The sequence below is a fragment of the Lygodium microphyllum genome, chromosome 25, assembly GCF_053477565.2.
Source record: "Lygodium microphyllum isolate KBCC chromosome 25, Lygodium_microphyllum_v1.1.10, whole genome shotgun sequence".
NCBI classification, from domain to species: Eukaryota; Viridiplantae; Streptophyta; class Polypodiopsida; order Schizaeales; family Lygodiaceae; genus Lygodium; species Lygodium microphyllum.
In genome coordinates this window covers 47,986,405-48,011,098 of record NC_141159.1, presented here as the reverse complement: position 1 = coordinate 48,011,098, position 24,694 = coordinate 47,986,405, and positions in this window count along the sequence as shown.

Genomic DNA, 24,694 nt, shown 5'->3' with positions numbered 1-24,694 from the left:
TTGGATATCTCCAGATGTAGTCTCTTACTAACTGTAGATGATCTGCAGCACCACTAGTCACTGTCTTGTACCATTTTTGTCTGAAATTGATTTTGAAATGGGAAAATGGGACTGAAAATAGAAGAAAAGAATGGATCAAAGACTCAAGCTCTGATACCACTTGTCAGAGAGAGAACTAGGGAGAGAGAAAGAGGAGAGAGAAGACTGCAGAAGAGAGAGAAATACTGCAAGAAGAGAGAGAAGAAGAGTGACGAGGAGAGAGAAAGACTAGATTTAGAGAGAGAAAGACAGGAAAGAAGGGGAAGCCATAGAAGCTGTGAGCAAGAAGGGAGAGGAAGACTGTAATTGTATTAATGTGTCAAAAAGATGTGAAAAATTACATCTCCTCTCCTTTTATACCAATGTCAGTGTGACATGGCATAATATCAATGTTATTAACACTAATTTGTTATTCCTAGCTTCTTACAATCACACACACACTCTCTTATCTACACAAAAGACAACAGTTCTCTCTCTCTCTCTCTCTCTCTCTCTCTCTCTCTCTCTCTTCCAAACCTCCAAAGCTAAATTCAAATTGTGACTAGAGTCAACATTAAATATCACACACACACACACACACACACACATCTACACAAGTAACAATAGCTCTCTCTCTCTCTCTCTCTCTCTCTTTGTGGCTCATGAAGCATGGCACTAACAAGGTGAGGGTAGTGGCGATGGTGGTGAGGGCAATGTTAATGAGGATAGTGGTGAGGCTACTCAATGGTTATGTGGTAGGTGCCTAGCAGATAGGAGGGTGAGTGCTTTAGCAAATGAGAGGGTGATTGACAAGCATCAAGCCAACAGTAAGCGGTAGTAGGCAGGAAACACACAAAAAGTGGAGGAAGCAATGGTGATAGCGGTGGATCAACGATAGCAAAGGAGGTGATGGTGGAGGCGGAGAGGCATGGCATGGCACAAACACTATACAGAGAGAGAGAGAGAGAGAGAGAGAGAGAGAGAGAGAGAGAGAGAGAGAGAGAGAGAGAGAGAGAGAGAGAGGGAGAGGGAGAGGGAGAGGGAGAGGGAGAGGGAGAGGGAGAGGGAGAGGGAGAGGGAGAGGGAGAGAGAGAGAGAGAGAGAGAGAGAGAGAGAGAGATTGAGTGTGTAATTTTCTTTCTAAAGAAAGAGAGAGGGCTTTTTAGTCCTCCTTGATCATAGACTAGTTACACACCAAGTGACAGATGGCCAATCCCCACCTAGAGTGTGGGCATGTACTTTTTGAAATTGGGCATGGACATGGGCGCCGCACCTTTACATACCAAATGGACATAATTTGTAAAAAATAAAAAATAACTGATAATTTTTTTGATTGATTGCAAATGCAAAAAGTGCACCCTTGTTCACCATTTTACAAAGTATGCAGGGGAGACTCCCCATCCAAAAGTGGGCAGGGAGTTCACATACCCTCAATATCATAGTGCCACCTTTACTATTGACGTATAAGATAATTACTTTTATTACTATATAAATACACATTTATGTCAAAGAATTAGAGTAAATCATTGTGATTTTTATAACCTTTTCATTACTTCTTGTGTTTTCTTAGCTTATTGAGTTGTTCTCTTATCTTAAATCATAACTCAAACATCTATAATCCTCTAAAGTATAACCTTTTTAGATATAACATGTCTATATTTAAGTAAAACTTAGAACCACAAATTAGAATAAATCTTGTACATCTTCTCATATAAATTCATATTCCTTAAAATTGAATATCATAAGCATTTTTAATAAAGATATTTTATGTGTATATTATGAAGTTACAATGTTTCACTATGATATTTATTATTTTAGAACTTATAACTTTCATAAATCTTTTTGCTAATATATACTTATAAAATCCAAAATCCATGTCCTCCATTATAAACATCCATGTGTAGATAGGCTTTGTAAATCATGATTAAAACTTAGGTATAAGATTATTTATACGACTGTTAAAAGTTTAAAACACAAGAAAAATGGACACATTAGCTAATAAAAGATGCTAAATTTGTTGCTAGAACCTAGATGATAATTATTAATCAACCTCCTAGGCTATAGACATACATATACAATAATCTTTTTTATATAAGTATCTGTCAAGTATTCAATTTCTTTGTGAGTTCTTGCATCATTTCTTCACTTGATCAAACATTTTGAATTTAGTAAACATAATCTCTTTCATAATTTGTGGCGTTGTATTGTTTATTACCTCATAGGGCTCTACTTATATTATAATCATTTTATTTTTCATCAATTTTGTATTCTAAAACATTTCTAATGTATTTCATTAACATCTTTCCAAAAAACTTGGTTATTTTTTTCTTATTTTTTTCAATAATAATAATAATAATAATAATAATAAATAGATTAATTTAGTTTTTCTCAAGTAATTTTTTTAAAAAAATTAAATATTATATGATGGATGCTTAATATATTACTTTATGAAGTTCTAATAATAAAATATAGATATAATTATTCTTAAATAAAAGCTAATATTTAAGTTTTATTTAATTAAATGAAAATTTAATGTGTGTGTGTGTGTGTGTGTATATGTAAATCTATATTTTTAATAAGTTTGATATCTTTTTTTAAACAAAAGCATATGTTGAACTATTGCATTGTATTATAATGCTCATAAATCTTAGAACAATAATTTATAGACATGATGATTTGAAAATTACACACATTATATATATATAACCAAACATTATAATAAATAACTTATAATATGTATTGTTAGTAAGAAAATAAGATTATGTACATGTGTGTGTGTATGTGTAATTAGAAAGTTATGATGAAATGATGAAACTTATTGTAATTAACGCTTGTGTGTACAACTTCAAAGATTCCATACTAAAAAAACATTGAAGGTACTATGAAAAGAAGGACATGAAGAAATATCATGAATGTTTGTTTCACAACTTGAGATAAATAAACAAACATTAAAATGTATTATTAGAGATACACGAAAATATATATAAGTCTTGGTAATGTTGTTCTAGAAAATATTAATACATCAACATCGAAACAATATGATAATATTTGGAACAATTATAAGCGTATATAAAAAAGAGCAAGAGTGTTGGAACTTCAAGTTTATGTTACAAATAAAAAGCAAAAAGAAACAAATGATAATTTTCAGACAATAGAACTTGACCGTGTAAAAAAAAAATGTTGCATGCAGCCATCTTGAAAACACTATAAGAATGTTGAAAATAAACTTTTTAACAAGTATTATACATGATACAATTGTATTCAAATAAAAAGTTACATTTAGTACTTTTGGAAATGTTACATTTTCAATATTGTGGAGATTCTAAATTCTCCAAGCCATGAGACATATTGTGCAAAAAAATATAAAGGAAGCATATATGAAAATATTTAGTCTTTCCCTACAAGGGAAGGGGGCAATAGCGACACCGAGTTCCGATGCAAATTAGCAGTGCTCTCAGACAAAAAAAACGTGGTCAAAACTCAAGAGCGACATTTTGTGAAAAATTTTGCAAAAGCGAGAGTGAAAGAGGGTGCGAAAGAGGGAAGGAGAGGGAGAGAAAGAGAAGGAACAATAGCTTCTCCCTGCCCTCATCGCAGCAGCCGCCTCACCGATGTTGGCGAAGAAGAGGAGGAAGTGTATGAAGGGTGAAGAGGAACCGTTGAGAAGAGGAGACGAAGAATCCATCTTTGAGCCTTTGCAGTGAGTACATTGCTCCCTCTTGCTTGTTCTTGTTTTTTCTCCTTTTCTTTTGTTTTTTTAAATTGAGAAAGAGGTGCATTGAGGGAGAAAGAGAGAAAATGAGAGAGGGAGAAGAAGAAAGGAAAAGGAAGAAAGAATGAGAGAGAGAGGGAATAAACATGAAACATAATAGAGAGAGAGAGAGAGAGAGAGAGAGAGAGAGAGAGAGAGAGAGAGAGAGAGAGAGAGAGAGAGAGAGAGAGAGAGAGAGAGAGAGAGAGGGGGGGGGAGGGAGGGAGGAGAATGAATGAGAAAACATGAGGGGGTAGAGAAAAACAAAGAGAGACTGTAGTCATGCACAAGAGGACATTTCATGGTTAAAAGCTTGGTGAAAGAAACTCTCTACACCTTGACATGTCACAAGGGCCATTGCACTTGAGAAGGAGTAACCAAGTCTTCACTAACGGGAAGCTCAACTCAACTCACTTGTTTGGACATCTTTAGGAGTGCCTTCAAAGTGCTAGATAGAGGCAAAAGAGATTATGCCAACACTTCTGATACGCTCACTTCCAAAGTAAGTGCTAAAGGCTCACTTCATACATTGAGAAGTGAACTTGAGTAGTCAACCTAAAACTATTCTTAAGCTCACCTCGAACCATTTGGTGAGAACAACTTGAGTGGAGGTAGCACTAATAGTGATAGTCAAGCCCTTGGACCTCATGCAGCTAGGTCATCAAAAGTGACTACATCTAAGAGATGACAACCCTAAGAAGACTAGGAACTCACCTTAATTAGCGTACAAAATCAATCACAAGTGGTTGGATCATCAGAAAGAGAGTTCACACATTGTCTAGTGTTGTAAAAATTGTGATTGAATGCTTCTTTGCATATGCCATAATTGAATTAGAAGTTTGAGCACCATCATCATGAATATACTTGCATTTATATTGAATTACATTGATTGTGGAAAATAAAAGCCTAGTTGTGCATGGTGCACCTACATACACTTGCAAGTTAGTAAAATTGCAAATTTCTAACAAAGGAACACAAGATACATAAAGAAATAAATCAAAAAAAGAAATCACAAAATACATAAAGAAATTTGAGAAATAGAGAGACCAAATATTGACTGACTTCAGAAACCCCTACAATCATAGCTTAGACAAAGAAAATACACCGTGAAAAATGGACCTTATCATAAAAAATATTCTAAATCTTACACACCATGCAACATAGACCACATCACTAAATGAGCCTTACTAGCCAACAATGATAAATTAGGCAACAAGCTTTTTAGCACCTACCATATGACACATCAAACATATTGTTGAGAATAGCAAATGATGCTTGGCCATAGAGGCTAGATGAATGCCCATAGAGGCTGAATCAATGCCCTGAAGAGGCTAGGAGATATGACAAAGATGTATGCTCTAGAAGCTCTAGGAAGAGATGTCCAAAATCCCATATGCACAGTGAGTACAATGGTACTATCCAAAAGCTATAAATGCATGTACTTGTTGACACTCATTTCAATGTAAGAGAGTACTATCATTCTGTGTCACTCAAGATTGTGTTTATGAGTCCAAGTTAAATCTATCTTGGAACCTAATTCACTTGAGTTATAATTATTTATCTCAATCATGTTTTATGTTTATAACCTTCGTCCACCATAGCTAGTATAGCTCTAGATCCGTGTTTCTCAACATGGTATCAGAGCCATGGTGAGCTATGACTAGCTTCATTACAGTAGAGTCCTTCTTTAGCCCTGTTTTGTTATGAATGGATAGTAGGAGTTGAACCTACCTTAAGGCCCTTTGCCATATCCATACCTTAGACTTATTGGCGTAAGATTGACACATGTACTAAATGATTGGACCCCTGCTAGATAATGCGCCTGTTCAATCTTTTCATAGTATTCTTGAGTCCAGCTATACTTTCATGATAGTGGATTCCAGCTGAGTGAGTAAATCTCTATGGTACTTTGATTCTGTTTCTATCGCCTGAGCCACCCCCTTCAGACTTTTTGCTTTATTATGTAGTCCTTCAATTGCTTCATCAAGATCTCCCTGTAGTGGATCGACCCTTACTTGCAATTCATTACTTATTACTAGCAGCCTAATGTTCAGACCTTGCATCGACCTGTAACTTGAAGCCATGAACAATCACACTCAGGATGTGGCACCCAGTCGTATTTATTTTCTACCAGCCTTTAATTTTGGTGACCTTTACCTCATATGTCTGGATAACTCCATCGCAGACTATGCAGCACTTGATCTCTACAAAAGCTGTGTGACAGTGTAGCTCATGGAGGAAATTCAAGCTTTGTAATCCAACCTTGTTATGGAGTTGGATCATCACAAGCATACAATTTTTTCAGTAGCATCACCGCCTCTAGGAAAGAATAGTCCAGATGCACCCATTGAATCTACTGCAGAAGAGAAGGTTGAAACAACAGCCACTAATTCCTCTCAGGAAGTTGAAATAGAAGGTTCATTGGAACATAAACCTGAGATCACAGGAAAAAGGGAAGAGATGCCACCAGTAGAAGTAGACAAGGACACTCTTATGAAGATAATAGTAGAGTGGGAGTTGCTACTTGCAGAAAAAATTAAGCAGATTGCAGAATTGAAAGAAAGGATTTTGTCCAACATGGCTGGGCTGGAAAATGCGAAAGAGAGGCTGCGAAGGGAGTCCGAAATGACAAAAAAATATGCCATACAGGAATTTGCTGAAGAACTACTGGATGTGGCAGATAATGTAGATAGGGCTATTGCAACAGTACCAGAAGATGTTCGCATAGAAGTTTTAGCGAACCCTTCCTCTGAAGCAGCCAAACATTTGAAAACTCTGTTAGAAGGCGTGATAGCCACTGAAAAGGAACTGTTGCATGTGTTCAAGAAACTTGGGATTCAAATATTTGAGCCAGTTGTTGGTCAACAATTTGATCCAAATTCGCACCTTGCTCTTTATGAAGTTGCTAACGCATGCAAAAAGCCTGGGACTGTTGTTGTTGTTGTCCAACTGGGGTACACACTATCATACACCAAGTGCCTACATTGCTCTAGAATATCTAATGTTAATGTACTCCAAAACCCAATGCTATCCAAAGAAATATGTATCCATCTTGTATGCACAAGCCATTGCACTACTCACAAAATCTTAAAATGTATGTATCTAAAAATCTATGCCATGTATATCAAAGAGAACTTGTTGAGACAAGGTCATGTACCCATCAGTAAAAGCATGTACCACACATCAACAAAAGGGATAAAAGGCACAACAGAAAAAAAGAGCATAAAGACAAAGAAGACCAAGAAGATCGAGCAAAGGATCGAAGGATGCCAAAGAAGCATTAAGAAAATGAAGAAGATTTTTTCTACTGCCACCAACAAACAAAATATCTTTCCATAGTGGATCTCTTGTTTCCCTTAGTGGATGTAAAAACCCTACCAAAGATGTAAAGTCTCAAGCTTTAACTTGACTAGGTTGCCTATGAGCTAGTCTCTCGAGCCATGTTATCATGTAGGGGGGGGCAAAAGCCAGCAAGGGTAGAGATTCATCATTTGAGGGGGGGTGTTGAGAATAGCAAATGATGCTTGGCCATAGAGGCCAGATGAATGCCCATAGAGGCTGAATCAATGCCCTGAAGAGGCTAGGAGATATGACAAAGATGTATGCTCTAGAAGCTCTAGGAAGAGATGTCCAAAATCCCATATGCACAGTGAGTACAATGGTACTATCCAAAAGCTATAAAGGCATGTACTTGTTGACACTCATTTCAATGTAAGAGAGTACTATCATTCTGTGTCACTCAAGATTGTGTTTATGAGTCCAAGTTAAATCTATCTTGGAACTTAATTCACTTGAGTTATAATTATTTATCTCAATCATGTTTTATGTTTATAACCTCCGTCCACCATAGCTAGTATAGGTCTAGATCCGTGTTTCTCAACACATATGACAAATTTGGAGCACGAGAGGTATCTTCCTCAGAAGCCACCACTTCCTTGCCCAAACTAATCAATTATTAAGACGGTAGTCATGCAAGAGGGGGTAGAGAGAAACAAAGAGAGGGGGAGAGAGGGTGGGAGAAAACATAAGGGGGTGGACAGAAACAAAGAGAGGGGCAACAAAGAAAGGGAGAGAGAGAAAGAAAGAGAAATGGGAGAGAACACAAAACGAAGAGCGCAAAGAAAGGGGGAGAATCAAAGAAACGGGGAGAAAACCAAGATGACAGTTGACTTTACTTTTGTTGAGTTACAACAGAAGAAATCCCTTCTCAAATAAATTCAGAAAGAAAAAGAGAATGAGAACAAAAACAAATTGTTTGTCGTAACGTAGACAAAATGGAAAATGATGAAGGTCGTGATGTTCAAGATCACGAGGCATATGCTCTCAATGCAACCTGGCAATTAGACGAAAGCATTGCTTGTTTATAGAATATGTACAACGCTTCAACGAGTTTCAATTGGAGATCATTGATCAAGAGACCTCAGAATTTGAGCAAACAATAAGAAAAGTGTGTATCAATCATACATTATATTTGCAAACTAATTGAATATCATATACAACAACATTGGATGCAACCGTAAAATTTATATAGGGAGGTGATGTCTCATCCCAAGGAGGAGTGCACCTATTGCGGCCAATTAGAAGAGTTTGTGGGCGTGTGATGGATGAAGTGCTTGAGCAAATCCACCACTTGGAAAGGCACTACCCAATCTATATTGTCAATACCAGAGGAGACAGACAGCCTTTCAGACTTTCCTACAATCTTGGAACTTGAGATGGAGACAATGATCGATGCATTGATGCCCATGGATACCGAGACATGTAATCTGCTTAGAGAGGAAGGATCCATACCATTATATGATGGGTGCTGATGATGAGTATCTCGCCTGAAGACGCTACTTGCACTCCTAAGCGTGCAAGCAAAATACAGGTAGAGCGATGCGAGTGTGATCGAGTTGTTCAGGTACCTTCTACGTATGCTTTGTTGATTTCTTTTCGGCACCATTATAAAAAATAATTGTTCTTTTTCAAGGTGTTTTATGATTTCTTTTCAGGTTGCTAAAGTATCATATATTACCACTTGGAAATACCATGCCTGAGTCTCACGATGATGCATGACATATTTTATGAAAGCTTAGCATAGACTACAACAACATCCATGCATGTGTCAACAATTGCGTGCTATTTCAAGGAGATTACGAGACTATGGGAACATGTCCAAAGTGTGGTGCTCACAGGTATCGATAGGACTTGCAAGGATAAACCATCCATCAGAAAGTTCTTGGACACTTCTCACTTATCCCCCGTATACTTCACATGTTTCATACGTCGGGCATGGCGAGCTTGACAATGTGGCATGTGTAGAATAGATCCACAGATGAAGTCCAACAAATTTCAGTGGATTCACACGCATGGAGCCATATTGACTCTACCTTTCTAGGTTTTGCACGAGAGCCAAGGAATCTTCGACTTGGTATTGCTATGGATGGCTTTCTACGAAGAAAGGACACCTGATCCTTAGCTTGCTCGTTCCTGGCCGCTACAAAGTCAAGAATATGGATGTCTATCTCGATGAGCTTAAGATTTTGCGGGAGGAGGGGGTCATTATGGAAGATATGAGCAAGCGCAATGGTCGATAGCTTGTCAATATATGAGCCATTCTCATATAGACCATGCATGACTTTTCGGGATTCGGGGAGTGCTCAGGTAAGTAGGCTTTTGTTCTTGTTGGTCATATCTATCATAGCTCGTTCAAGTTTGTGTTCACTAAATAGAGGTGTTGGGACAAGTCTGGTTACCTTAGGTTATCATGCATGTCCATTGTGTGGGCCATATTTAGACTCCCAAAGGTCACGAACCATGAAGAAGATGGTATATCAATGACACGCCGCTTTCTTGCCAGAGGGTCATGAATTGAGGGAAGGTTTTCTTGGATGACCTCTAGCATGAATGAATGCCCAAAGCTAGTATGAGCTATAAATGGTCCACACGGAGTCGCATCCAAACAGAATGTGACGGTTCTCGGTTTTCTACGAGTTGCCATATTGGACCCACTTACAAATCAACCACTTGTTGGATCTAATGCATATTTTCAAGAATGTGGGCATGTTACTATGGGACCACATCACAAGAAAGAGAGACACTACAAGGGCACGAATGGATTTGAAGGAGATATGCAAGATGGAGGCACTTTGGTCATAGTCGAGTGCTAATGGTCGCTTGCAACTACCTCACGCTCCTTGGCTTTTGTCCACTAAAGAAGAGCGCATTGTAAAGCAAATTATTAGGTCTATCCACATTTTGATGGGTATGATGTGTTCTCTCATATCTCCGTTTTCTAAAGACGACCAACTAATAGTGCTAAAATCCCATGATTGGCATAAGATATATTAGGTTTGTACTACTAATGGATTGTGACCTACGTATTTTGCTATTTGGAGTATAGTCGTTCGTAATGCTTCTTCATTTGTGGCAGTTTGTACTACCGATCGCGATAGTAGGATGCCTTACTCCAAAAATATGCTGGGTGATTTATAGGTTATCAAATTTAGTGCAATGGATTTCACAGAAGGAGATCAAGATATCCTTTATTGAATCTGCAAGGCTGGTAGGGGGCAGTGGAGACAGTCTGTCTCTTTGAGAAGTACCTGCCCACCAACATGCTCATGATACAAACCCACCTCCTAGTGCATCTTATAGATGAAGTGGACATTGTTGGACTTGTCCATATGCAATGGATGTTCTTCTTGGAGCACTTTATGAAAACCCTGAAAGTCTTTCTGCAACAACGAGCTTGGCCAGAAGGTAGCATGGCTTAAGGTTGGTTGGTGTCTGAGGCGTTAGTGCATATTTCACAGTGGCTATCAATGGTGGATTCAGACAATAATATGCTATGGTCACTGAAGAACAATGATAGATTGACCGGAGATGTGGTGGTTGGAAATGGGATAGAAAAAATGATAGATACTGCAGTGGAGGAGAAAGTGAATCATTTTTGTATGTTGCACAATGCCTCCATGGAGACGTGGCTCGCTAGGTACAAGCAAGCCAGGAAAGATGGGAAGAAGGACGATCCGAGTTTCGACATAGTATGCATCACCGATTGATTCGATATCCCGAGAGTATGGAGGAGATGTCGTGGTTTATGTCTATGCGATGGTTGCATGGAGCTTTGATCCCAGTCTCTCGCGAAGGGGTGGAGGCTATTGAGGAGTGGGAATTATCAAGGGGATGTAGTCTAAAGGTGATCACATGTTTTATAAGCTGTAGTATCTAGATTTCATATGTGACAACTAATTAACCATTTCAATGTACATCACAAAATATATACAGTGCGAAGTGGTCACGCATATGACGTTTTTGAGTGGAGCGTATCGACAAAATGTGCTCCATAATGGATTGTGGTGCCATAGCAAAGTTCAAACAAGAGAGTTGATGGTGAGCCACAGATCTAAACACTGTTATAGAAGAGATGTAGTATTTTGGGAACTTGCAAAGTATTATCATGGTGGATTACTGTAGCTTCTCCATGATCCTATTCGATGTACAGTGGTAGTTCATATAGAATTTTTGCAGGTATCCTAAGGTGGGTAATCTTAGGTACAGTTCATTCCTCGAGTAACATCCCAACACGTTTGAGGATGAAGATCCTTTACGTATTTCCGGGACGTCTAAATCCCATCTGTAATCTCGTTGAACAATTTCTTTGAGTTTCCTCCTCTGGATTTTCCTCGAAAGCGAAAATCTTGCTAAGTATCCACTGTCAAAGTTGATAGGTAAATTAATTGGCATCTGAATCTATCTTTCCTTTCTAGAATGATCACTCCAAGGATATCGATTATTTACTATGAGAAGACCCTTCATTTATGCAACGTAGAGATCATACCTTTTTTTGTCTTGTTCATCACTCGATTCTACAACTGGAAGGAGCCGGGGCAACTGTTCGACGAGGTCCATCTGGATTTCTCGAAATAGATTCCAAAAAAAGATCGTTAGATTTGCACAACACGTTTGTATTGCTGGCCCATTGTGAACAGGTTCATGAACTCATGTTTTTTAAACTTTTATTACGACATGGTATATGCCATAAATGTTAAATCTCTCTTGTATGTGATCTTGAATAGGTAATTTTCCATCCAAACCCTCGACAACCTCGATGGTGGTATGTTGTACCTTCAAATCCCCGAAGTGCGAAAGTATATGATGAAAGCAATTTTTCCAGCGTAGATGAGGATAGTATGCAGATAGAGGGGTCGATATTGCAAGGGGTGGAGGTTGCTCAAAGCTTGGAGCATGTAGAGAAGGTAGAATCGGGTAACAATGATGGAAAAATAGGAGGCCAAGAATTATTTGAAAACGAGATGGACTCATCCTTTTGTGGCGATCTTTCTATTGACCTTCCAATGTATGCAGAGTTGTGTCAGGAGATTGACATGGGACCATAGGCTACGTCATACTTGGAGCATCCACCTACTCAATTCGTTGATGAATCGCTTATAAGGGTACTCTAGAGTATGCATTTTTAAATAAGATCATTTTTTTAAGAGTTATATTACCATGCTTTGCTTGAATCTTTATATATATTATGTTAACATCATTTTTTGTCTGTGCAGGTGACCTTTGTGGATATTTGGACAACACAATGAGTCGAGGGATAAGTGACAAGGAGCTACAAGAGATCTTTATACGTATGTCTCCAGATCAGATGGCTTGATTCAAAGATATGGCGAACTAGGAGCTGTCTCGGACACCATCAAGCTGTTCCGTTCGATCTACTTCGGCACACTCTAATGCTTCGGTTTCCAATAGATGAGGTTGCCGCTCTAGACTTGGGCCAGACGAAGGGAGTGATTTTGGGAGATGCTGCGAAGATGTGGATGCGGTGAGCCCACAGTCGGGCAGCTCGAGATACAGGTGCTACTCCTCGCTCTTGTGTAGATTTAAGAGAGGGAGGCTCAGATGGTTATTGTGGAGGTACCAACGCAATGTCTCCATCTCATTGTTCTGCTAGATTTGTGTCACTAGTGGTATTTGTCACACCTGTGGGGACGTCTACTCCAATCACTCCAGCTTTTGCTTTAGCCGTTCGCAGGTGGCACCCCTATGGGTGCTACTCCGAGAGATACCACCCCCTGGGTACACCAGATGTACAAGGGTCTTCTAGATATGCCTAGGAGCACAGTTGCAAGTGGGAGAGGACACATCTTAGACATACCCCAGAGGGGTATGGATACCTTGTAGATGTTAGGACATGAGCCCTCATCATGAGGGGAGGAGGGTGATGGCTCGTATGAGAGAGTTGTGCCAACAAGTTTTTCGGCACAATGTCTTGGATCATTGGAAGAACATACTGGAGGGGAGCAAGGACTACATAGTAGCATCCTTCATGAGGAGTTTTTGAGATGGCCTCTCCTTTAACATTTATGATGAATGATTCCTTGGTATATGTTAATGCTCTCAAGTTTCATTTAAATTTTTACATAAGATACCAACTAAAAAGTAAGTTGGAGATATTCACTTGAAAAAGTAAAATCACAAATTATACACTAACTTTACTTATTTTGTTACTCCATAAAATTTTATAAAAAATATTACAATTTTAAATTAGTTATTTATTTAGTTAGATGATAAAAAATTGAAATATATATTGAATTTCTCAAAACAAACATAGAAAACTAATCGTTCAAAGATGTTAAAGTATCAGTACAAGGATATGAAGGTACATTTTATACATTAAGATTGTAGTAATCATTTTATAAGATATAAAAAATTAAATTATTAATATGAATTAAATTCCTAATATTCTTTGTTTTAAAGACAGATAAAAATCTCATGATAGATCTTACTGGAGAATGTTTACATACAAAAAAAGTACATGTTCTTAATTGTATAATGAAGATGAACAAGTGAATCATAAACCTAAAAGATAATAAAAAATTTGATAATGTTAACAAATATATGAGTTTTGATGATGATATATCACAATCCCTCGCACTTTAGATAATAATATCTTAAGCATTTATGATATAAGACCCAAAATTCCAAATGATTTTTTCTTAGAAAGAGTTCTAGCAAAATATGGTACATATAGTATTCCAATTTGAGTTGACTATCCAAAACAACTAGAATTTGATCTTAAAGATATGCACGGAGAGGGATCAATCTTATTTTCTAAAATGAAACCTCACTTTGAAGATTTCATATATATGATCAACTTGGATGACTACATAAAAGTCTATGATTTTGGGGTCTATCCTTTACAAAAATCAAAGAGATGGTGAAACCAATGAATATAATTTTTCTTTTAAATAATCAACAAAAATAAATTATGTTACTAAATTTGATCATTTTCTATTGTTCTATCCTTCAAACAGTATCAGAAACTCTAGAAACATTGCATTGAAATGCATTCTCGATAATGAAAATAAAAAATATCCAACAATAACACTTGATGTTGTCTTTTTGTCTCTACAAAAAAAAAAACAAGTACTTATAGTCTAACTAGTGCTACTAATGGAAGTGGACCAAAAGATACTATAATAGTAAATATATACATTATTATTCTTGTGATGTTTGAAAACTAGTATTAAGTAAATGTTTACTTTAAATATTAAGATGTTTTTTATTTACATGCATATTTTTGGAAACCAAAAGAGCATGATTTTTAAGAATTGTGGAAATCTTTCTCAAAATTACATGAAGTATATTACATTTTCTAAAATGTGGGAGCCTACAAGTTTACATCATCATATGTTATAACTTTAAGTACATAAGACTATAGCACTATAACACCTACTATCATTAGTCCACAAACTTTGGCTCAAAAACAATATCACTTCTAAAAAGGTTATTATTAGTTATCTTTTAAATACTTTTTAATTTTTATAATGATATATACTTTATACTTTACAAGTGATTGAAGTTTTGACATTTTCAGAGGTTAATGGCGCAATATATGGGAAAATTTGTTCTAATTATGAAAGTGATCAATATCTAGAAGAACGATGTTTTGCAACATGTTTATAGTGTAATTAGAAAATGTCATTGATGTTACTAATGAAGCTCAAATGAATTATTCAAGATGAGAAAAAAAATGATACAAGTGTTATAGTGTCTAAAACACTTGTAGATGAACTATTTGGCTTTAAAGTTGTGAACTTAGTCAAAGAAAATCTTCTTTAAATAAGAGAAAAGCTATATGAGTTTCATATATTTAGATACTTTGAAGTTGCAAATGAGAAGTTAATATCATTCTCAAAAAAATAAATAGTGTATCAAGAAACCCTTTTTTATTTTTAAAACTGACAAGTTGCACTACTTAGATTCATGTATATAAATAAAGCGCATGTTTGTATATATATCAGCTCCTCAAATTGCATAAACATGATATGTAAAAAAAACTTGTACATGTTCAAAAATATTATATAGTTTTTGTTTTTAAATTTAAAAAATAAATAAAAATAATTAAATTTATACTTTAACTTTTAGCTTATACAAAATATATTTTATTGTTATAATATGATGTTTGATTGTATATCATATGCATTACAACATCATACAACTTCATTTACTTTGAGAAGTTCAATTATTGTATATTTTTAAAAATAGTTTACATTAAAATGATTGAATTGCAAATATTTTCATCAAATAAATAACATATTTGTGTGTCAAATGATTTTAAATTATACTATTTATTAAATTTTCTACATTTTATATAACCTTAATAAGACCCAAAAATTTAAAAAGATATATTGTGGATTGTGGATATTATAAAAATCATATAATAATAATTGATATATTTTATGATATTAATGAAAATAACATTAAATTGTAACAAAATAATATTAAAACAAAATATAAAAAATAGAACAAAAATTCTTCATACATAAATATTGAAATTTGTAATTGTAAAATATTACAACAATATCATACATACATGTATAAAGGTATATATACTTATATGTCTATTACCTTGAATATGCATATGTATAGTTTAAATCAAATAAGATAAATAATAAAAAATGTAGAAAAAACTAAACCTTAATATTAAACATAGAATAGGTACACTCTATAAAATATCACCAAATCAACTCATAAAAATATACCAAGACCAATTTCATATACAAATAATATAATAAGTATAAAATTTTAAAAAATTTAAAAATTCCCTAATATAAGAGGTATGAGTTGTGATACTATGAATTTCAAAAAATTATAAATAAATATATGAAAAAAATTAAAAAATTATAATAAAGAGGTTGATAAGAATACAATATAATATATGTGTAAATGTTGTAATAATGTAGCTTTTCAAAAAAATACAAGGATTTTTTATTTGATTAACATAAAATATTCATAGTTCAATAATCAATGCATTAGCAAATCAAAATAAAATGCAACGTATTTTATTAATATTCTTAAACAATGAATCAAGTTTAGTAACTAGAATAAAATAGAAAATTGAATATAAAAGTGCTTATGTAATAAGGAAACGCTTCACCTAAACACGTAATATATGCTTTGAAAAAATTTTATTCAATAGTTTATACAAAGAAACTAAAGTAAATATTTATAATGATTGACTAAAATATTTGTATATATCAAAAAAATAAATATACAAGAAATAAGTTAGACTTAAATGATATTAACAATAATGATATTGAAGAATATGAAGATATTTCTAACATTGAAATTGACATTTTGTCATATAAATTTTTAACTAAACCAAATAATAGATTATGAAACTAAATGTCGATTTGTAGCACCATGCAAAAATAACAACCTTCTTGGTATATTAAAATATTTAGATTGTGAAGAATTATATTTTCCAACATTATTTCTTGTGAGAGAGAGAGAGAGAGAGAGAGAGAGAGAGAGAGAGAGAGAGAGAGAGAGAGAGAGAGAGAGAGAGAGAGAGAGAGAGAGAGAGAGAGAGAGAGAGAGAGAGAGAGAGAGAGAGAGAGAGAGAGAGAGAGAGAGAGAGAGAGAGAGCCATGAAAGCTGAAGGAGAAGCTTGGAGATGAAGAGAATTTGAATTATTAGTTAAATGAATGAAAAATTAATCCTCGTACATCTTATACTCAAGGTTGGGTGACGAGTATTTCTCTCTAAAATAATATTTATTTTTCCCCTTCATTACAATCCATCCCCACCTAAAGGTTTTTGCCCTAAAAAATAAAAGACAAGTGATTGAATAACGAATATGACATATAATTACTTGTTTGCATGATATACACGAATGAGACCAAACTAACAAATCTCCATGAAATTGATTGGAATCCAAGAAGAAGACTAAGTAGACCATAGATACATCCATGTTGAGCCATAACAGTGATGTCCTAGTCAAAGTATCTTCATAAAGTTCCTCCTACAAAAAGAGTAAACAACATGTTGTCTACAAGTCCCTACTGACATAAAACTAAAGTAACTTTTGATAGACTTATCCAATTGGAGCATGTTATAGGTCAAATGAAAGCTCTTGACATGTACTTTCAGGCTTTGTAGATAAGACATCTCTAAAATTTAATTAGTAATTAAAATGCTCTAAAATAGTGAGTTGATTATTGGTTGTCTGCAAGAAACAGGGGTCAATTATCCTCATTTTTAAACTATTTCTTCAACAAAAAGTGCCTCTTTAAGGTAAGGAGCTCCTCCATAATAGATGTTGGCCTCCAAGTAGCCTCCTTTGAAAGTAAACCTTACCACTCAATAAGATATTCCACTATGGATTAGTGCAAAGCTTATTTTCTTGTTGGCCAATAATCATCTTTGGGATGTATTGGATAAGTCCCTCTTCATCCATGGATAGTAGCTCCTCTAAATAATCCACTTGTGCACCAATGAAAGGCTTCAATTGATTTACATGGAAAACATTATGAATACGAGTAGTAGAAGGAAGTTGTAACTTGCAAGCCAAGTCTCCAATCCTCTTAAAGATTTTATATGGTCCATGGTAGTGATGAGCCAATTTGTTGCTAGATCCATCCTTCAATGATGCATACCTAGACTTGGGCACCCTTAAAAGCACTAATTCTCCTCCTTGAAACTCTAGAGATCACCATCCATAATAGCGATGAGCCAATTTGTTGCTAGATCCATCCTTCAATGAAGCATACCTAGACTTGGGCACTCTTAAAAAGTACTAATTCTCCTTCTTGAAACTCTAGATGTCGCCATCTCTCATTTGTGTAGAGTTTCATATGTTCTTGTGCCTTCTTGAGGTTCATTTTACATTGATGAAGTAGGGCATGCATTCTTTCCATTCCTCTTTTCCTTGGGGATTAATCCTTCATTGAACATGAGAGTAGGGAGGGGCACCTTGTAGCCATACAAAGCCTCAAAAGGGAAAATCCTATGTTTACATGAGTGGTATTATTATAAGTAAACTCAGCTAGATATATCCAAGCATCCCATGCTAGCTATAGGTCATGGCAATAGTGGAAAAGGTAAGTCTCAAGCCATTTGTTGATTCACTCCATCTAACCATCAGTCTATGGATGATAGGTTGTGGTGGATGGAACTAGTTTAGCCCCCATAGAACTAAAAACGGTGTGCTAGAAATTACTCATGAATTTGGAGTCATGCTCATGCACAATCACTTTAGGAAGGCCATGCAATCTAAACACCTACCCCATAAATTGACCTATCACTCGAGATGATAAAAATTGTCTTTGTAGGAATAAAATTAGCTGCTTTAGTCAATTTATCCACCACCATGTAAATACTATTATAAACAATGAGACAAAGAGGTGAGAGAAAGTTAGCAAATGAGAGAGAAAGTCTAGTAGAGGAGAGAGAAATATTAGAAGTAGAGAGAGACAAAAATAAGAGAGAGAAGGGAGGAAGCCATGAAAGTTGAAGGAGAAGATTGGAGATGTAAGAAATCGAGATTAATAATGTGGAAAAAAATGCAAGAAACTGGGATTAATAATGTGGGGAAATACTAGCTACATTGATTGGTATGTATACAAGGTATAAGAGACTTTATTTTTCATAATTCAAAATCAATATAATGTATTCTTTCATCTTCAAGATTTCTCTTAGCTTTTATGTCCACCTCTCACCTCTTTTCTTTTTCTCTCTACTTTTAGTGTTTTTCTCTTCCCGACTAGTCTTTCTCTCTCCTCTATACTCCTCTTCTCTCTCTTTTGTAGTAATCTCTCTCTTCTTTCTCTTTCTTGACTCACTTCTTTACAAGTGGTATTAGTGCGTAAGCTCTTGATCCATTTGATTTTCCCTATTTTCAGACACATTTTCTTTATTTTCCACCATTAAATCTCAAGGAATAGGTATAGGACCCACATGGTAGGTACTTGCATGCATTCTTCTTGGAGTAGAGGTAAATCTTAGAGCTTTGATAAAGCTCTAGAGGATCGTGGCCAAAGTAGTAGGTTGTGGTCAAGTTTCATGCCATTTTGAAGGTAACCTAGTAAAATAGGTGCTAATAGGACTTAGTTGATAAGTAAACTATGGTTACTTTTTGGGAAAGAGCTTCTTCTTCCTCATGTTTGAGACTTCCATGGAACCTTCAACCCTCCATCTCCATTTTTCTTCATGAATCTTGCTTCCCTTCTATAATGGATAGCAAAGAGAGCTTCTAGGCATCAAAAGCCACAAGTGGACTACCCTATTGGTGTGACGTGGGCGTAAGCAACATGCCAACAAAATCAGTGAGATTTGCATTGAATTTTCAGCATTCTTCTTCTTCATTCCAGCTTATGTGGATTGTTTGGCAAGCTTCAAGGCTTCTTTTTGTCAATATTCTACTTCAAGTTTATGGACCATGTGTCTCCTATTCAAGCCTTTTTCCATTTCTTGCTCTCTTCAAACCCTAACGGTGTAGGCCATGAGTAGCCATTGAAATCTTAGCAAATGTTTACAAATTTAAGGGGCTTTTACTTCTTTTAAATCATAGAGTTTAACTACAATAATATCCTTCCAAGAGTTGATCAAGATGGGAGACATTGAAGCTTTCTTTAATTCTTCAAGCTTCCACAGAGGAGAAATTTGAGGATTTGTCTTCAAGCATTAGGTTCTTGGTCTCTAAAGCTTGATGAGAGGTAAAGCCTTTCCATTCAAAGGAAATTTACATGATTTTGATCCTTCATTGTCAACATTGAAGCATTATTGAGCTATGGAGTCACCTTGAGCCAAGATTTGGAGCGAATGGGATTAAGCTTCAATCTTATGCTTCAAGATTACTTCCAAATATCCAACGAGCAAGGATCAAAGATAATTTTGCTAACATTGAGCAACCGGGAGTATATTCAAGCATTGGGAAGTATCCAAGTTTTCATCAAGTAATACAAGAGATACCTCTCATCAATTCTTGATCTCTCATATTCATCCTTTTGTTGAGCTTCATCCACTTATTGGAGAGATTAAGGAATTGAAAATTTTCCATCAAATTTCAATCCACCATTGATAGAATCAACCCATTCACTCATTACACTACTCTCTTGATTAAACAGTGTATTGGAAGCCTTGTTTAGCATCATGGCATTGCATTAACCTCTTATTCAAGAGTGAATTGTTAGTTGGATTCATTATTCTAATTCAATATATTATTGATGTTTGTTTGATCCATTGCAAAATATATAAAAATCAATTGTAAAGGGTAAGTCAAGCAATGAGTCACTGCATGGTAAGACCCTCTCCCTATTCATTTTGTGGATTCCAATTCTGTTCAATTGCATTACATGGAATGAGATGAATGATCCCTTCATGCAATGCATATCATACTAATTGATTAGAATAATATGCCTTTGCCATGTTGAGATTTCCACTGAGGAAAAAGGTGGATAATGCGGGGGGAGATAGTGAGACAATAGAGAGGTGACCCTCTCCTACTATTAAAGATCATGAAGGGGTGCAACCAACCAACCAAACCAAGGGGAACTCTGATCACCTCTTGGTGATTTGGAGTTTGTGGAGGGAGCTTGTTCCAATTTATCCCTCACACAAGTAATATGCCCTCACACAAGTAATATGCATGGAATATTGAAGATTCAAGTGCTCATGAAGATTTAAGTTTCTTGAAAATATGCATGGAAGATTGAAGATTCAAGTGCTCATGAAGATTTAAGTCTCTTGAAAATCAAATAAGGTAAAACAAGGTCACTACAGGATATTGTAGGGTATAAACAAGTCATTACATATATAATCCTCATCATTAGAATACATGTACATATACTACAAGTTTCCCACAAGTCCTGTCTAGATTCCCACAAGGTTTGGTAGCCTCTAGGTATATCAATTTTGGTCACTCAATTGGGAATAGGGCACTTACAGGTCAAAATAGGATTCATGACTAGATAGTATAGTCACAAAGATTAGATCACATAATTTTCTATTCTACTATTACAGTATCCTAGTGCTCATCTCAAAGAGGGCATTGTTGACTTTGATTTGAACCAAAAGTTTTGGTAATCGGAGTTTTCTAGCTCAAGTCATAGCCAATTTACTAATAGGGATCCTACAGGACTACACTATTATGGTAGGCCACAAGGGCAAGAATGTTGGGGGTAAAGGTGCCTCTACCTAACCGCCCATGTATTCACTACACTGATAATGCTCACAAATCTGTATACTGTAGGTGGTGGGTGTTTATTACAATCACTTCATTCTTTATTCTTTCAGTGACATTTGAATAAGGAAAGGCGATACAGTCACACATTGACTGCTGGAGTTCCCACATATGGTGTCTCTTTCTCTTACTCTCTTGCTCCATCCACCATAGCTTTTGCTTATGGTTGTGTGCGTCTACTTAGGCTCTACCTTTCAACTAATATCAAAGCCAACCATTTGAGGACCTTCTTAATCCTTTGCTTCAGCCTCGATTTAAAGCTTCAACTCAAGGTTTCATGGTAGCCATTGTTTCTTTCTCTTGAGGTATGCGTTGAGTCTTTCCTTCTTCCGACTTGTTCCAACTTGCTTTGCAATTGTTAAGGAGCTTCTCAAGACTTAGTTGAGCCTTGTTGAGTGCTTATTAAGATGAGGAGCAGCCATTTTATCCATCTTGAGTGGATATAGAGTATGCTATAGAAGTCATGGAAAGCTAGGGCAGATTGATAGCATTGTTGTATTTTGGCCATAACTTTTGTATACGGTATCCCATTTAGGCATTCTATAGTTAGAAACAAAGAGAATTATAAGAGCTATAAATTTGGGTACTCATGGAGTTTATTTTGTGTAGTTTTTATTCTCTATTTTGCATAGAATAGAATAGTTCTAATTTAGACATCAAACAATAAATTCCATAATGCATGTTTGATGCTTCAAGGATACTATTTTGGTATCCAGATGGCATGTTTATGCTTTTGGGACTGATTTGAGTTTGAAATAGCTCAAATTTCACTGTCATTTTAGTATTGTAATAACAAGGCAGTAAGAATTTATCAATGGAAAGATTATGTCTAATGCTCATTGATTCTTTATGGGATACTCAATGGATGTACCATTACTTCAATTGTTATGTATACTTCTTGATGTGCTATGCCATACTTTTGAGCTAAGATTTGGACTTTGTTATATTGGTATTGGTTGTGGTTACATGCCTTGGTTACTTTGAAGAATCTATTGGGATTTATGCTTCTAGCTTTTATGCTTCATGATTCTTGGATACTCGAATGTCATGTACTTGATGTTTTGAGCTTGCATTGCTCATTTGGCATTCGATTTTGTTCTAGTGAGAGTTACCTATGCTACTTTGGATATTACATAGAGCTTTGGCTTTATGTAGTTGAGCTTAAGCTTACTTTTGCTAAGATGGTGGGATACCTATTTCATGTACATGCTCTCATTATATGTACTGGATGCAATTACCCTACACTAGGCTAATTTGATCACTTACTTTGGACTTGGCACTTATGTCTGTCTCTCCTCTCTTTACCCTAAGATCTCCTATGTGCATGATGTCTATGTTTACCATATGTATGGTTACTAACACACTACAATTGTGATAACTTTCAGTGTTGGTTGTTCTTGGTCTTTCTTTCTTGGTTTCTCTTGTTGGTATACTGTTGTAATTTATTATAGTAGCTTGTCATTTTAGGTCATACATTCTATTTGAGGGTAGTCACTTGGATTTGACAATTACTTGATTATAGTTTGTGAACAACTCACAATTTTGGTAGTTTCTCTTGCTTAGCCCTTGATTTGGATGTGATTTTGGGATTGTTTGTTATTTTTATAGCACCCTGTTTGTCTTTGATTATGCTTTCATCTCTTGCATTATGGATGGTGGATCAAATGACAATGCTATCTTTAACATTGAGAAGTTAGATGGTGCAAATTATACCTATTGGAAGGCACAAATTTGGCAAATTCTAGTGCAAAATTTGCTAATTAAGCCATTGAGACGTGAGGATATAAAGCCCAAATGCTTTGATGTAGAGGATAAGATTGAACTAGATGAGTTATATAAATCTACAATCATTTTGTCACTCTCTAAGTAAGTCTATTATAATGTTATCTTTGATAGGCAAACTGTATGGGAGTTGTGGGACAAGATTCACAATGACTATGTTAAATAGAGAGAGCCATGCCTCTCAAATGTATTGACTAAAGCAACTCATGGACCTTCGTATGAAGGAGGGGACTTCCATGTTCGCCCACTTAAAGGAGTTTTATTCTATTTTTAGCTACTTGTCTTCATAGGAAATAGAATTTAAGGACAATCTTCCTTGTTCTTGTTGGTACATTGCCTGAGTCATGGGACACATTTTGTACTGCTATGTGTGCAAATATGCCTTTGATGGGCCGAAATTGTAGGATATAGAGGATGCTCTCTTGAATGAAGAGACTAACAAAAATAATATCAATGCTTCTCGCACCTCTCATGCTTTGATAGTTAAAAGGCAATAATGGTAGAAGTGGTAATGATTGCCATAGAAGAGACTCTTAGAAGTCTCATTCTCAGTCACATGGACATTCTCGCAGTAAGTCTCGGGCTGTAAGTTTACATTGACTTGTCACTATTGTGGGGAGCAGGGTCATATTTGGACATAGTGCCATAAAATATGTGATTACAAGTGCAAAAAAAAAAAGTACATGAAAATAATGAGAATTAAAACATTGTCCCTAGCAAGTCTAGTGTCAAGGTTGAAGAGATTAATGTCATGTAGATTGATTCCATTGATGACTACATACTTGCATCTTTTTCTCTTGATGTTTTGCAATTGATTAATGTCTCATATACCTATGCTTAGTATTGGCTGCTAGATTCAGGGGCTTCATTTCATGTTACCCCTCATTGGGAGCAGTTTCAATCCAGTCACAACATGATAGGATCTATCAAATATTGGGTAAGACTTGGCAATGGATATCGTTGAAATTGGAGATTTCTATCTATAGTTTCATTCAAATATATTTACTTTGCATGATGTATGCCATATTTTGGCTTTGACTAAAAGGCTACTTTTAGTTAGATGATACAAGTTATGTGTTGAAATATTAGAGTGGAAGCATGAGAGTGTGCACAAGAGGGAGAGAGAGAGCTCAAGTACAAGAAAAAGATCTTGCTTAGTGAGTTGTTCACAAGTACAACTAGTACACTCTCCTCAATTGTGAGAGTGACCTTTAGGTAGTTTATATAGCCTCTAGAGAAGTTATGGTTAGGGTTTCCCCCTACTCCCCTTGCCTTTCAGTTCATTTACACCTAGCTACCATTATCCACCCTTGTATACATAGGGTTCACATGCCTATCTTTCAACACCCCTCCTCAATGCCAAAGTGACATTGGACTACAAAGCATGTTTAAGACCCGCCACCTTAAAAACAAAATGGGATGCCTTTATAAATCAGGCTACAAGAGTGCTTATAAGTAGAGGATTTAGAAAAGTCTATCTTCAGATTTTTTGGAGACAAAGTTGGCCTCCAATTCTTTGGGCACTTCAGGAGTGGTAGGACATTTACTGGTAATATGCCCTGCCTTCTTACACTTGTTACATTTCATTTTGTTGGGATATTGTTTCCAACAATTACTGA